Source organism: Symphalangus syndactylus, chromosome 9, assembly GCF_028878055.3.
Source record: "Symphalangus syndactylus isolate Jambi chromosome 9, NHGRI_mSymSyn1-v2.1_pri, whole genome shotgun sequence".
NCBI classification, from domain to species: domain Eukaryota; kingdom Metazoa; phylum Chordata; class Mammalia; order Primates; family Hylobatidae; genus Symphalangus; species Symphalangus syndactylus.
In genome coordinates, this window is record NC_072431.2 from 132233192 (window position 1) to 132246954 (window position 13763).

At 42.1% G+C, this 13763-nt stretch overlaps 1 pseudogene; it reads left to right on the forward strand.

Annotated features, from left to right (window-relative positions):
- Nucleotides 1–10722: 10722 nt before the first annotated feature.
- Nucleotides 10723–12139, forward strand: LOC129490796 (large ribosomal subunit protein uL4-like; annotated as a pseudogene).
- Nucleotides 12140–13763: the final 1624 nt, after the last annotated feature.

Sequence of the window (13763 nt, forward strand, 5' to 3'; positions counted from 1 at the left end):
AGGTGTCTGTGTCCCTGCCCAATGGCCCTGGCCAGGCATCCAAAGCCAAGACCTTAGTTAACTAGTATTCCTAGACAGCTAGGGGAGATTCTGAATGAAAGCAGAGAAAATCAGAAAAGCCACAGCTCTGTGTACAGGAAAAAAAAAAAAGTCTTCTTGAGGCTCCACCGAAGGCGTCAGGGAATAATCTGTTCTCAGAGGTAAGAGGTTAAACAAGGAGCCAAGAGTTAAAAACTCCAACCTGGGGCTAGCCACACTTCAATGCATAGCCATGAAAATGCCCGAAGTAACCTTCTGTTCTGGGAGAACATCATATAGCCTCCACTTTTTCTGGAGAGGGAATATCAATCCAGCAGGAAAACATTGCTGAGAATCTCCTATGTAGAAGGTGCTAGGGAACGCCGAGATGAATCACACCTTAGGGTCCAGGAAAGAACAGGCAATCAGCCAATGTGTGCCAAATGTAGGTCAGTGAAGCCAACTGCTTTGATAAAAGAGGAAGGGAGTTTCCACATATGGAAAGCATGGCATCTGTTGAAATAAATGGCTGTTCCACAGGTAGGTGGCGTCCTCACTGATGAGGAAACCGAGGACCAGAAAAGTGATCCAAGGTAGGGAGAAGAGAGGTTGGAAGTAAGTCCAGCCCAATTCCAACATGACACCATTTCCCACTTTTCCAAGGATGGCAGAAAGCAAGAAAACTCTTTCGTAGGTAAACCTCAGCTTTTGAACTAGGACTGATAGAGTTTTACCAAAGCCAGGGTACAAGAAAAGGCACATCTTTCTATAATGTCACCGTCTTAGTCAGCTCATCCTGCCATAATGAAATGCCATGAACAAAGTGGCTTATTTTTCACAGTTCTGGAGACTGGGAAGACTAAGATCAAGGCACTCGCAAACTGGATTATTGGTGAGGGCTCTCTTCCTGGTTTGCAGACAGCCACCTTCTCATTCTGCTTCACATATTTTTCTTTAGCGCATGCACTCAGGGAGAGGGAGAGAGAGAAAGCTCTCTTTCTTCCTCTTCTTATAAGGCCACCAATCTTATTGGGTTAGGACTCTACTTTTATGACCTCCTTTAATCTTAATTATCTCCAAAAAGTCTTACCTCCAAATACAGTTACGTTGGGGATTAAGACTTTAACACATGAATTTGGTGGGGGAGAGGGACACAATTCAATCCACAGAAGTCACTTTTACTTCAAAAATTGGGAGGTGGGGAAATGGTTTTTTAAATCAAAAGAAACTCACTTCTCTATGGCTTATAATATAAATTGCTAAAATGTTTTAAGAGGGAAAAGTGGGTCTTCTGGTTATACCATGAGAGTTTTGAGGGCTTGCCTTTAAGGATGCTGTGACAATTTTTGAGAGGTCTCAATAGAGGGGAATAGAGGGAGAAACACCTGGAAAGATAGGATGGAGCGAGTAGGTGGAGGGTCTTGGATCCCAGATGGCATGAATCCCTGAATGCTGATGAGACTGACCATTTTCTGTTAGTCACTCCAGTCTCATTCTCCACCTTCTCCCCTGTTCTGAGCTCAGGACTCTTGCAGGCTTCCTGCTCTCTAACTTCCCCTTGGGTTCCCAGCAGGGGAAAAGTGGGCAGGGGAGAATGAGGTCAGAGAATTTACCCCATCCCTCATTGCTGGGCCCCTGCAGATCATCTCCTTTACTGAAGGCTGTTTCTATACAGCTACTCTCTCTGGGTTATAGTCTTCCGGTCATTATTTCTTCCTTTTGTCCCTTCAATCCCAGAAGTAGTAATGGCTTCACAGTGCTCCTACACCTAGGGTACTGCATCACTTCCTAGCAGTTTTCAAAAATCCTATCCATACTTTTGCAAACAGTCCACTCAGGAATAGCTTCATAAAAGCATGACTCACACAGTCTCACAGAGTCCCAAGCTTAGAAGTGCCTACACTTGCCTTAATACTTGAGATTATTAATCATTTTTGAACAAAGGCCCCCATTTTATTTTTATTACTTTTATTTTTTGAGATGGGGCTTCACTCTGTTGCCCAGGCTGGAGTGCAGTGGCACGACTGCAGCTCACTGCAGCCTCAACCCTCCCAGGCTCAGGCGATCCTCCCATCTCAGCCTCCCAAGTAGCTGGGACTACAGACGTGCACCACCAAACCTAGGTAATTTTTGTAGAAATGGAGGCTTGCCAGTCTTGCCTAGGCTGGTCTCAAACTTCTAGGCTCAAGCGATCTGCCTGCATTGGCCTCCCAAAGTGCTAGGATTATAGGTGAGGGCCACTATGCCTGGCCTGGCCCCCAGTTTTTATTTTGCACTGGGCCCCAAAAACTAGATAGCTGCTCCTGAACGCTTTATTAAACCCTCTTCAAGCACTGCATTCAAGTATGCCATCTGTTTTGTGCCAGGACCCTGGCCCCTAACTAGCTGATTTACTCAGGAGGAGGCAAGGCTTTTCCCCCAAAACAAAGGAGGCCTTGGGAAAAGACACAGGTGTTCTAACTGGGCTAGTTTACTCCTGAAGCTGGAACTGAAATCAAGACCATGGGGCTGGGCACAGCGGCTCATGTCTATAATCCTAGCACTTTGAGGGGCTGAGGAAGGTGGATCACTTGAGCCCAGGAGTTCAGGACCAGCCTGGGCAACATGGTGAAATCCCATGTCTTTAAAAAAAAAACTACAAAAATTCGCTGAGCATAGTGGCGCTTACCTGTAGTCCCAGCTACTCTAGAGGCTGAGGTGGGAGGGTCATTTGAACCTGGGAGATCGAGGCTGCAGTGAGTTTTGATCACGTCACTGTACTCCAGCCTGGGCAACAGAGCAAGAACCTGTCACAGAAAATAAAAATAAAAATATCATGGAAGGCAGCAAGCTGAGGCTGAGGCCTGCTGGGTTCAGGACTGTGGAGATGATAAAGGTTCAGGTCCTGGCAACACAGCATTTTAGCTCCTAACACTTGGACCTCACTCACGCTTTCTGAAACCTCGGCTTTGCCATCTGGATAATACCCGAGCTAACTCAACGAACAGTCGTCCACCAAAAAGGCAGTAGGTGTATTAATCTCTGGTACATGACAGAATGTGCAATAAATATTTGTTAAATACATAGTTTGAGTTTAACCTCAAAACAGACTGTGAACTAGGAGTAAGGAATATGGAAGAAAAACATAATCCAACCATCAATTCTTTTTTTTCCCAGTGATACGTGGAAATCAAGGATTCTCTCTGCTGGAGAGTCAGACGGAAGCTGAAGGTCCAGTGCACTATGGTAGGTACTCCAGATTCCAAAGCCCACGCCTCTAAGCAAGCTATCCCGGGGACAGTAGGGTCATTTGTAAAAAAACACAGCAGGATAATGACTGCAAAGAGTAAGATACTCCTTTCCTATTCCCCACTTGGTGAGAACTGAGGGGCACCATGACCAAATTGCTGAGCTGCATCTGGATCATAAGTAAGGACATATTAATTAATTGTGGACCAGTTCTGCACTGATCCTGTCCACCCTTCCCCAGTGACATAAGAGCACTTTGGCCTCTGTAAGTTACTAGGTCACGCTTTCTCAGCACTTAATAATACACTTATTGGGTACCTACTATGTACTGGCACTGTGTTAGGGACTTTCATTGTATTGCCTAGACTGAGGGTCTGTAAAACTTTTCTTATAAAAGAGCTGATAGTAAATATTTTAGGCTTTGCAAGCCGGATGGTCTCTACAATCAAACTCATGTTTATTAACAAATATTTATTGCACATCCTGACAACTCTGGCACTGTAGTCTAAAAGCACCCACAGTCAACATCTAAATGAATAGGCATCTCTATGTTCCTAAAACACCTTATATACAAAAACAGGTGGCTACTGTAATTTACCAACCCCTAGTCTAGAGCAGTAGGCTCTCCAAGTTGCGACTATGTCGGAATCCACTGGGGGGCTTGTTGAAGCACAGACTGTTAGGTCGGACCCTCAGAGTTTCTGATTCAGGAGGTCTGGGGTCAGGCAGAAAATGTGCATTTCTAACAACTTCTCAGGTGATGCTGCTGCTGCTGCAGCTACTGCTCCCACAATTTGAGAACCAATGGCCTAGAAAGTATAGCCTTTTTTTTTTTTTTAAGGTTTTTGGGATGCATGTGCCGGACACGCAGGTTTGTTACATAGGTAAATGAGTGCCATGGTGGTTTGCTACACCTAACAACCCATTGCCTGGGTATTAAGCCCAGCATGAATTATTTTTCCTAATGCTCTCCTTCCTCCCACCCTTCCCTCCAACAGGCTTCAGTGTGTGTTGTTCCCCTGTGTCCATGTGTTCTCATTGTTCAGCTCTCACTTATGAGTGAGAATATGTGGTGTTTGGTTTTCTGTTTCTGCATTACTTTGCTAAAGATAATGGCTTCCAGCTCCATCCATGTCCCTGCAAAGACATGATTTCATTCCTCTTTATGGCTACCTAGTATCCATAGTGTATATGTACCATAGTTTCTTTATCCAGTCTATCATTAATAGGCATTTTGGTTGATTCCATGTCTTTGCTATTGTGAATAGTGCTGCAGTGAACATGCATGTGCATATATCTTTATAATAGAATGATTTAAATTCCTTTGAATACATACCCAGTAATGAGATTGCTGGGTCAAATGGTATTTCTGGTTCTAGATCTTTGAGGAATCGCCACACTGTCTTCCACAATGGTTGAACTAATTTACATTCCCATCAATAGTGTGAAAGCATTCCTATTTCTCCACCGCCTTACCAGCATCTATTGTTTCTTGACTTTTTAAAAATTGCCATTCTGACTGGCATGAGATGATATCTCATTGTGGTCTTGATTTGCATTTATCTAACGATCAGTGATGTTGAGTTTTTCATATGTTTGCTGGCTGCATAAATGTCTTCTTTTGAGAAGTGTCTGTACAGGTCCTTTGCCCACTTTGTGATGGAGTTGTTTGCTTTTCTCTTGTAAATTTGTTTAAGTTCCTTGTAGATTTTGGATATGAGCCTTTTGTCAGACAGATAGATTGTAAAAATTTTATCCCATTCTGTAGGCTGTTTACTCTGATAATAAGTTTCTTTTGCTGTGGAGAAGCTCTTTAGTTTAATTAGCTCCCATTTGCCAATTTTTGCTTTTGTTGCAATTGCTTTTGGTGCTTCTGGCTTGAAATCTTTGCCCATGTCTATGTCCTGAATGGTATTGCCTAGATTTTTTTCCAGGGTTTTTATAGTTTTGGGTTTTACATTAAGTCTTTAATCCATCTTGAGTTAAATTTTGTATAAGGTATAAGAAAGGGGTCCAGTTTCAATTTTCTGCATATGGCTAGTCAGTTTTCCAGCACTATTTATTAATAGGGAATCGTTGACAGGCACAGTGGCTCATGCCTAGAATCCCAGCACTTTGGGAGGCCAAGGCAGGCAGATTGAGGTCAGGAGTTCAAGAACAGCCTAGACAACATGATGAAGCCCCTTCTCTACTAAAGATATGAAAATTAGCCAGGCATGGTGGTGCACACCTGTAATCCCAGCTACTCAGGAGGCTAAGGCATGAGAATTGCTTGAACCCAGGAGGCAGAGGTTGCAGCTGAGATCACATCACTGCATTCTAGCCTGGGCAACAGAGCAAGACCTCAACTCAAAAAAAAAATAGGGGATCCTTTCCCCATTGCTTGTTTTTGTCAAGTTTGTCAAAGATCAGATGGTTGTAGATGTATGCTCTTATTCTGAGATCTCTATTTTGTTTCATTGGTCTATGTGTCTGTTTTTGTATGAGTACCATGCTGTTTTGGTTACTGTAGCCTTGTGGTATACTTTGCAGTCAGGTATCAAGATGCCTTCAGTTTTGTTCTTTTTGCTTAGGATTGTCTTGGTTACACAGGCTCGTTTTTGGTTCTGTATGAATTTTATAGTAGTTTTTTCTAATTGTGTGAAGAATGTCACAATTTTAATGGGAATAGCAGTGAATCTATAAATTACTTTTGGCGGTATAGCCATTTTCACTATATTGATTCTTCCTATCTACAGCATGAAATGTTTTTCCATTTGTTTGTGTTATCTCTTATATTCTTGAGGAGTGGTTTGTAGTTCTCCTTGAAGAGGTCCTTCACTTCCCTTGTTAGCTGTATTCCTAGGTATTTTATTCTCTTTGCAGCAATTGTGAACGGGAGTTCACTCATCATTTGGCTCTCTGCTTGTCTGTTGTTGGTGTAAAGGAAAGCTTGTGATTTTTGCACGTTGATTTTGTATCCTGAGACTTTGCAGAAGTTGCTTAACAGCTTAAGGAGCTTTGGGGCTGAGATGATGGAGTTTTCTAGATATAGGATCATGTCATCTGCAAACAGAGACAGTTTGACCTCCTCTCTTCTTATTTGAATACCCCTTATTTCTTTCTCTTGCCTGATTGCCCTGGACAGAACTTCCAATAATGTGTTGAATAGAAGTGGGGAGAGAGGGCAACCTTGTCTTGTGCTGGTTTTCATGGGGAATGCTTCCAGTTTTTGCCCATTCAGTATGATATTGGCTGTGGCTTTGACATAAATGGCTCTTATTGAGATATGTTCCACCAATACCTAGTTTATTGACGGATTGTAACATGAAGGGATGTTGAATTTTATCGAAGGCCTTTTCTGCACTATTGAGATAATCATGTGGCTTTTGTCTTTAGTTCTGTTTATGTGATTAATTACGTTTATTGATTTGCATATGTTGAACCAGCCTTGCATCTCAGGGATGAAGCCAACTTGATCATGGTGCATAAGCTTTTTGATGTGCTTCTGGATTCAGTTTGCCAGTATTTTACTGAGGATTTTCACATGGATGTTCATCAGAGACACTGGCCTGGAGTTTTCTTTTTTTGTCGTATCAGGATGATGCTGGCCTCATAAAATGAGTTAGGAAGAAGTCCCTCCTTTTCAATTGTTTAGAATAGTTTCAGAAGAAATGGTACCAGCTCCTCTTTGTACCTCTGGCAGAATTCAGCTGTAAATCCATCTCACCTTCGGCTTTTAAGAGCACAGCTCTGAAGCTGAGTAGCCTATTTGAATCCTGCGTCTTTCACCTGTTAGCTAAGTCACCTTGGGTAGTTTATGTTTCTTTATATTTCTGAGCCTCATCTGTAGAATTAGATGAATAACAACAATTTCACAGGGTGTTCTGAGTTAAATGAGTGAATGCATGTGAAGTCCTTAGAGCAGGGCCTGGCACATGATCAGTCCTCAAAAACTATTAGCTCTTGCTAAATGTTAGCTGATATCACCTCATTTTATTCTCCCAACAACCCTGGCCAGTTTATAGATGAGGTAGCCAGGGCACAGGGGGTTAAATGCATTATCAACAGCACAGAGCTGGTAAAGGGCACACCCAGGGCCCTCTGTACTGTCCTCCCTCTCTAGCACCTGAGTCAAACATACCTTCCTCATTGCCTCCATGAGACCCAGAAGAATAAAAGCCTACATGGAAGATGGGCCTTGTGAGCTAGGAAGCATTCTGATCTGTGTCCCCAGGGTCTGCTCCTGGAACTCGAGTGCAGTTATGCTCTTCGGACTCTGACACCCTCTCCTGTGCTTCCTCAGGCCACACTGGGACCAAAGAACAAAGGAGCCCTCGATCCATCCTTTGCACCCCATTTTCTGTCAGAAGCCTCTGGCATACATGGAACCACCCTGGGCTAGATTAGGTCTTATAACATTTACTGGCAATAGTTAGATGTTTTACATATATTATCTCATTTAATCCTCAATATAATTTTATATGGCACATACTCTCATTATGATCATTTAACAAATGAGGAAACTGAGGCATAATGGGAGTTGGCCTAAGCCATGCAGCTAGTGAGCCAGCATGCCAATGTAGAAACACAGATCAGAATGCTTCCAAAGTTTTTGTTCTTTTTACTTATGTAATCTTGTCTCCTTATATATTTAAGAAGTAAAAAGACTAAGGAAAGAGAGCATTAGTTATTGTTTAGAGCAAAGAGCTTGAAATGTCCAAAATGAAGCTTTCTCTCATAGGCAATTTTGGTTAATTTATCTGAAAAAATATGAATAAGTTTAAGCGAATCCATACCTTTCAGGTAAAGACATGTTTGTAAATGTACTCTTACCAATTTGAAACAGGAAAAAAAACTGTGTGAGTTTTCCTCACACATAGCTGGCTTTTATGAGAAGTAGGGGGAGACTTTTATGATAAGAAAAGTAGAGCTGGAGTGACTTTGACCCCTTATCGTTAAGAATGAAAAGGAAGAATAATCAAATGTACGCTGAAAATATAACAGCAAATAAGCTCCGAGGTGACATTTGGCTATGTAGTTTTCTTCTGGCTGTGTGACAATAAGTGCCTGTTCAGCTGGCTTTTCCCAAAGCCAGAGAAAGGTCTCTTAGCTAAAATGTCACAATGCATCTTATTTTCTATTTTCAGTGTGTGTTCTGAGGGGAGACTGACACTCTGTCTTGCCCTCACTCACCACTTAGAAAAAAACAACAGTACAGCACAAAGAAAGTTAGGAAGGAAGGGGCCACTGTGGAGTTGGCTCGAGCTCTCTGACTTTCATTCCACAGAGGGTGCAAGCTATGGGTGGAGAAGAGGTGGAAGAGATGAGAGGAGGTTCTGACATAACCTCCAAATGTACACTCCTAAGAAGTCACAACAAAAACATTTGACCTATTTTGCACAACTCTGTGATGCTCTGGCAAGTGGTTGTTGGACTTACATTTAGAGATCAGAAAATTTTTATTGGCCAATTTAGTGGTTATTACTAAAGGTCTTTGGTCCAAAGAACAGCTGTCATTTGGTGACCTGGAGGTCTGAGCTCTGCCTCAAAGGAAGGCATGACCCTCCTTCTTTCTAAAACTCACTGCCCCATTTTGGCTTTCAAGGCCACACATAATCTGTCCCCTGCCTACAAAGCCAGCCTCATTCTCACCACTCATTCTCTATTCTCCTGGTATTCTGCTGCTGGTTTTGTTGTTTCGTTATCACCAACAGAGGGCCTACACCCATGTGGTCCCTTCTTCCTGGGAGATCCTCTAAACACCCTACACCTTCTTTCCTATAACTTCATCTCCTCAACTCCTACTTTTCCATGACTCTTGTGAATCTGGGCCACGTTGTCCAATCTCAGAAGTATATTTGTGTTCAGAGGAACATAGTCCAGAACCAAAATGTATTTTCGAAATTACTCAATCTGTTCACCAACACACAAACCCTGATTCTACTGTCTTCTTCCAATAGAATTATTACAAGGGCCAATCAACTGATCAACCCATGTGCCAGCTTCCATTTTTTATTCCATGCTTCCTGCTGTCACAGAAACAACGCTTCTAAACCATCGGTTTCTTCTGTCCATCTCCATTTTGAATCTTTTCACTCAACTACTCTAAACAAATTACAACCCAAAACATGCCATCTCATTTCGCGTTGGTCATTTTCTTTATCTTGATTGCCCATCTACCCTTTAGCCTGTCCAAACCCTAATAATCTTTCATAACTTAGTTCAAATGCCCACTCTTTGATAAGCATTTCAACAGCAGACCCTGTCACTTTTTCCTCTGTTGTTTCTGCTGTCCTCTCTTACAGGGCTTGCAGTACAATTTACACTACTGTTACTTGCTTATAGATCTGTTTCTTCCACTAGATGGAGAATTCCTTGAAGTCAAGGGTTTCTTCTTCTTTTTGGGTCCATAGCAAAGTGATTTGTACAGTAGGTACTAATTATCTACTTACTGAATTTAAGTTCATATATCATTTTAATATTTACATTGCATTTTCACATTCATTTACTTATTAGTCATCCCAATGGATCTATGAGACATATAATATTATCCCAATTTTAAGAGGAGAAAAGTGAAGCTCACAAAGTTAAATGATGAGTCTAAAGTGGCACAGTGTGGAGGTGGCCAATCTAGACTTCAAGCCAGGTCTCCAACTCCCCTTGTAGTTGTGAACGTCTATGATTCCGTAATTCTTTTCCAAATTTTATGCCAGAAAGGAGAGGAAAATGATTATTTTATTATAATATTGCAGAGAAAAAGGATTGGCAAATGCTCTTCCGTTATATGCAAGCTTGTATTATTTCCCATTGGAAAAGAACATTATAAACATTAGCTTCAACAATGTAACATAACAGCAGCTTCTTTTATTAGCATTGTTTAAACATTTGGGTAGTAAGCAGGAACACCTCATCAAACATATGGTCTCAGTCAAATATATATCCTCTATGCAAATTTTATGGAGTTATCTTTATTAGGTGTTATTTATTCAAAAGGCGGAAGGTGCCAACGTGCAGAAAATAATGAACAGACTGGAATGTGGAAAAATGGCTTAATTATGTAGGTCAAGAGTCCTTAACCAGACAACCACAAAAAAATCACTTTACAGAAAGCGTTAAGGGAGGGGGAACTGGCACAGGGATATGCATATATTATCTCCTGGCATATTAAAATAAGACTTGACTAATGTAAAACCACCTTATACAAAGTCCCCAAAAGAACAGAAATCTTTTCCTGTGGGTTAAGAGTGCCAAAAGTGGCACAATGAAGGACATGTTCAAGGAGGAAGAACACGGTTTTGCTAATCTGAAGGTCTTTATTTGAATCTCTCCCATGTCTGTCACTTCCTATCTGGGTGATCTGGGACAAGTTACTTCTTTCTGAGCCTCCTCGTTCTCTTTGTGAAATGGGGATAATAATAGTAAACTTACCCAATTGTTTATTATTAAGAGTAACTGATAAAAATCTATGTGACACTTTTTCCTGTGGCAGCAGCCGGGCTGAGAGGAGAGTGGCTCTCCTCTCTCCACCATGGCATGTGCTCGCCCACTGATATCGGTGTACTCCGAAAAGCGGGAGTCATCTGGCAAAAATGTCACTTTGCCTGCTGTATTCCAGGCTCCTATTCGACCAGATATTGTGAACTTTGTTCACACCAACTTGCATAAAAACAACAGACAGCCCTATGCTGTCAGTGAATTAGCAGGTCATCAGACCAGTGCTGAGTCTTGGGGTACTGGCAGAGCTGTGGCTCGAATTCCCAGAGTTTGAGGTGGTGGGACTCACCGCTCTGGCCAGGGTGCTTTTGGAAACGTGTCGTGGAGGCCGAATGTTTGCACCAACCAAAACCTGGCGCCGTTGGCATCGTAGAGTGAACACAACCCAAAAACGATATGCCATCTGTTCTGCCCTGGCTGCCTCAGCCCTACCAGCACTGGTCATGTCTAAAGGTCATCGTACTGAGGAAGTTCCTGAACTTCCTTTGGTAGTCGAAGATAAAGTTGAAGGCTACAAGAAGACCAAGGAAGCTGTTTTGCTCCTTAAGAAACTTAAAGCCTGGAATGATATCAAAAAAGGTCTATGCCTGTCAGTGAATGAGAGCTGGCAAAGGCAAAATGAGAAACCGTCGCCGTATCCAGCGCAGGGGCCCGTGCATCATCTATAATGAGGATAATGGTATCATCAAGGCCTTCAGAAACATCCCTGGAAATACTCTGCTTAATGTAAGCAAGCTGAACATTTTGAAGCTTGCTCCTGGTGGGCATGTGGGACGTTTCTGCATTTGGACTGAAAGTGCTTTCCGGAAGTTAGATGAATTGTATGGCACTTGGTGTAAAGCCGCTTCCCTCGAGAGTAACTACAATCTTCCCATGCACAAGATGATTAATACAGATCTTAGCAGAATCTTGAAAAGCCCAGAGATCCAAAGAGCCCTTCGGGCACCACGCAAGAATATTCATCGCAGGGTCCTAAAGAAGAACCCACTGAAAAACTTGAGAATCATGTTGAAGCTGAACCCATATGCAAAGACCATGCGCCGGAACACCATTCTTCGCCAGGCCAGGAATCACAAGCTCCAGGTGGATAAGGCAGCTGCTGCAGCAGCAGCACTAGAAGCCAAGTCAGATGAGAAGGCGGCGGTTGCAGGCAAGAAGCCTGTGGTAGGTAAGAAAGGAAAGAAGGCTGCTGTTGGTGTTAAGAAGCAGAAGAAGCCTCTGGTGGGAAAAAAGGCAGCAGCTACCAAGAAACCAGCCCTTGAAATGAAGCCTGCAAAAAAGAAACCTACTATAGAGGAAAAGAAGCCTGCTGCATAAACTCTTAAATTTGATTATTCCAAAAAGGTCAAATCATTTTGGACAGCTTCTTTTGAATAAAGACCTGATTATACAGGCAGTGAGAAACAAAAAAAAAAAATCTATGTGACAAGAAAACTTGGAACATAATATGTACTCAATTAGTGAATATTATCATTACACTTCCTCCACTGACACATATGTCTCTTCTAAACATGAATTTTTTTGAGAAGCTGTGACTTACGGAAAATTTGGGAGGACGTATTCACCCTCTATTTCTATTCCAGATTTTACAATTCCCTTTCTCAAACACCTGTTTAATTTCATTTTCCTGGTTCCTTAAGAACAAACATCCTAATATCTCTAGCCACTTCCTTTAGATTAGGAACAATGACATTCAAGGTAATCAGAAAGGAAGAGAGGGGAGAGGTAAATTCCAAAGGACATAAAGGAAATCTATGTATCAACAGACAGCCTTTCCTTCTTTCCCTCTTTGCAATTCTTTCTGCTCAGCCTAATTTGGATCTAACTGGAGCAGTGTTTCTCAAATGGAGGTGGTGATGTTCCCCCAGCGGATATTTGGCAATGACTGGAGATATTTTTGGTTGTCCCACTGGTGGGTATAACTTGCATCTACTAGATGGAGGTCAGGGATGGTGCTAAACATCCTACAGTGGACAGGAAAGTGCCTCCATCAAAAAGAAGTTATCTGATCCAAAATGTCAAGTGTCAAGGTTAAGAGACCTAAACTGAACAAATTATGATCAAACTAGATACACATAAAAGTAAAAGGCCCTAAACCAATTCAAGGATTATTTAGTGAGTTTTGCTCTTGGTGTTAAGTCCCTTACTAGCTCCTAGAGACAATGATCCAAGAGCTTTAGAAGTAGGAGAGAAATTTGGCCATTAGGTCTCAATACTATGTGGAAAACTCTTTCTCCATTCAAGACTGATCTCTCTGGAATTCTTTTGCAACAAGATACAGTAGCAGTTTATGTCAGACATAGCTTGTAAAAACTGCAGGTTTTAGAGAGTAATTAAAAGAAGTCTTTATATGCAAATTACCAGCTTCTCTTAGCTAGAAGCTATCTCTGGATAGAGTTGCCTAGAGGAGGAATTTTTAACTTTGTTTTAAACATTAATTGGAAAGTTAGATACTTCTGACTAAGAAATAAGGCCAAGAAGTTTAGTTTGAGATTGTTGTGTTGTTTTTGTGGAGGAAATTGAGAAATGCACATTGCCACACTCTAATCCTCAATGCTACAATGTGATACTTTTTCTTTTCTTTAGCTTCAGTTACTTTTTGTTTGGAGACCAAGTCTCACCCTCTCGCCCAGGCTGGAGTGCAGTGGCTTGATCCCGACTCACTGCAACCTCTGCCTCCCACGTTCAAGTGATTCTCCTGCCTCAGCCTCCTAAGTATCTGGGATTACAGGTGTGTGCCTACAAGCCCGGTTATGTTTTTTTTTAAAAAGTTAGTGAGGGGTGGAAAGTAGAGGAGAGCTAGAGAGCTGGTGGGAAGTCTCTATTCCCACAGGCAGCTCTTTGGGAAGAGAAAGAGGCTAGGAAAGACTTAATAGTGAGATGAACAGCCCAAGCTGTCTGTCTTAGGTTCCTCGGTCTCTCCTGGCTTTAGAACACAGCACCCATGTGACAGGCATGGCCAGCACCATAAAAACTAGATCTTGGTTGGTGGAAAATCTTGGAGTTAAAGAGTAGGGCCTCACAGCCAACACTAAAAGTTC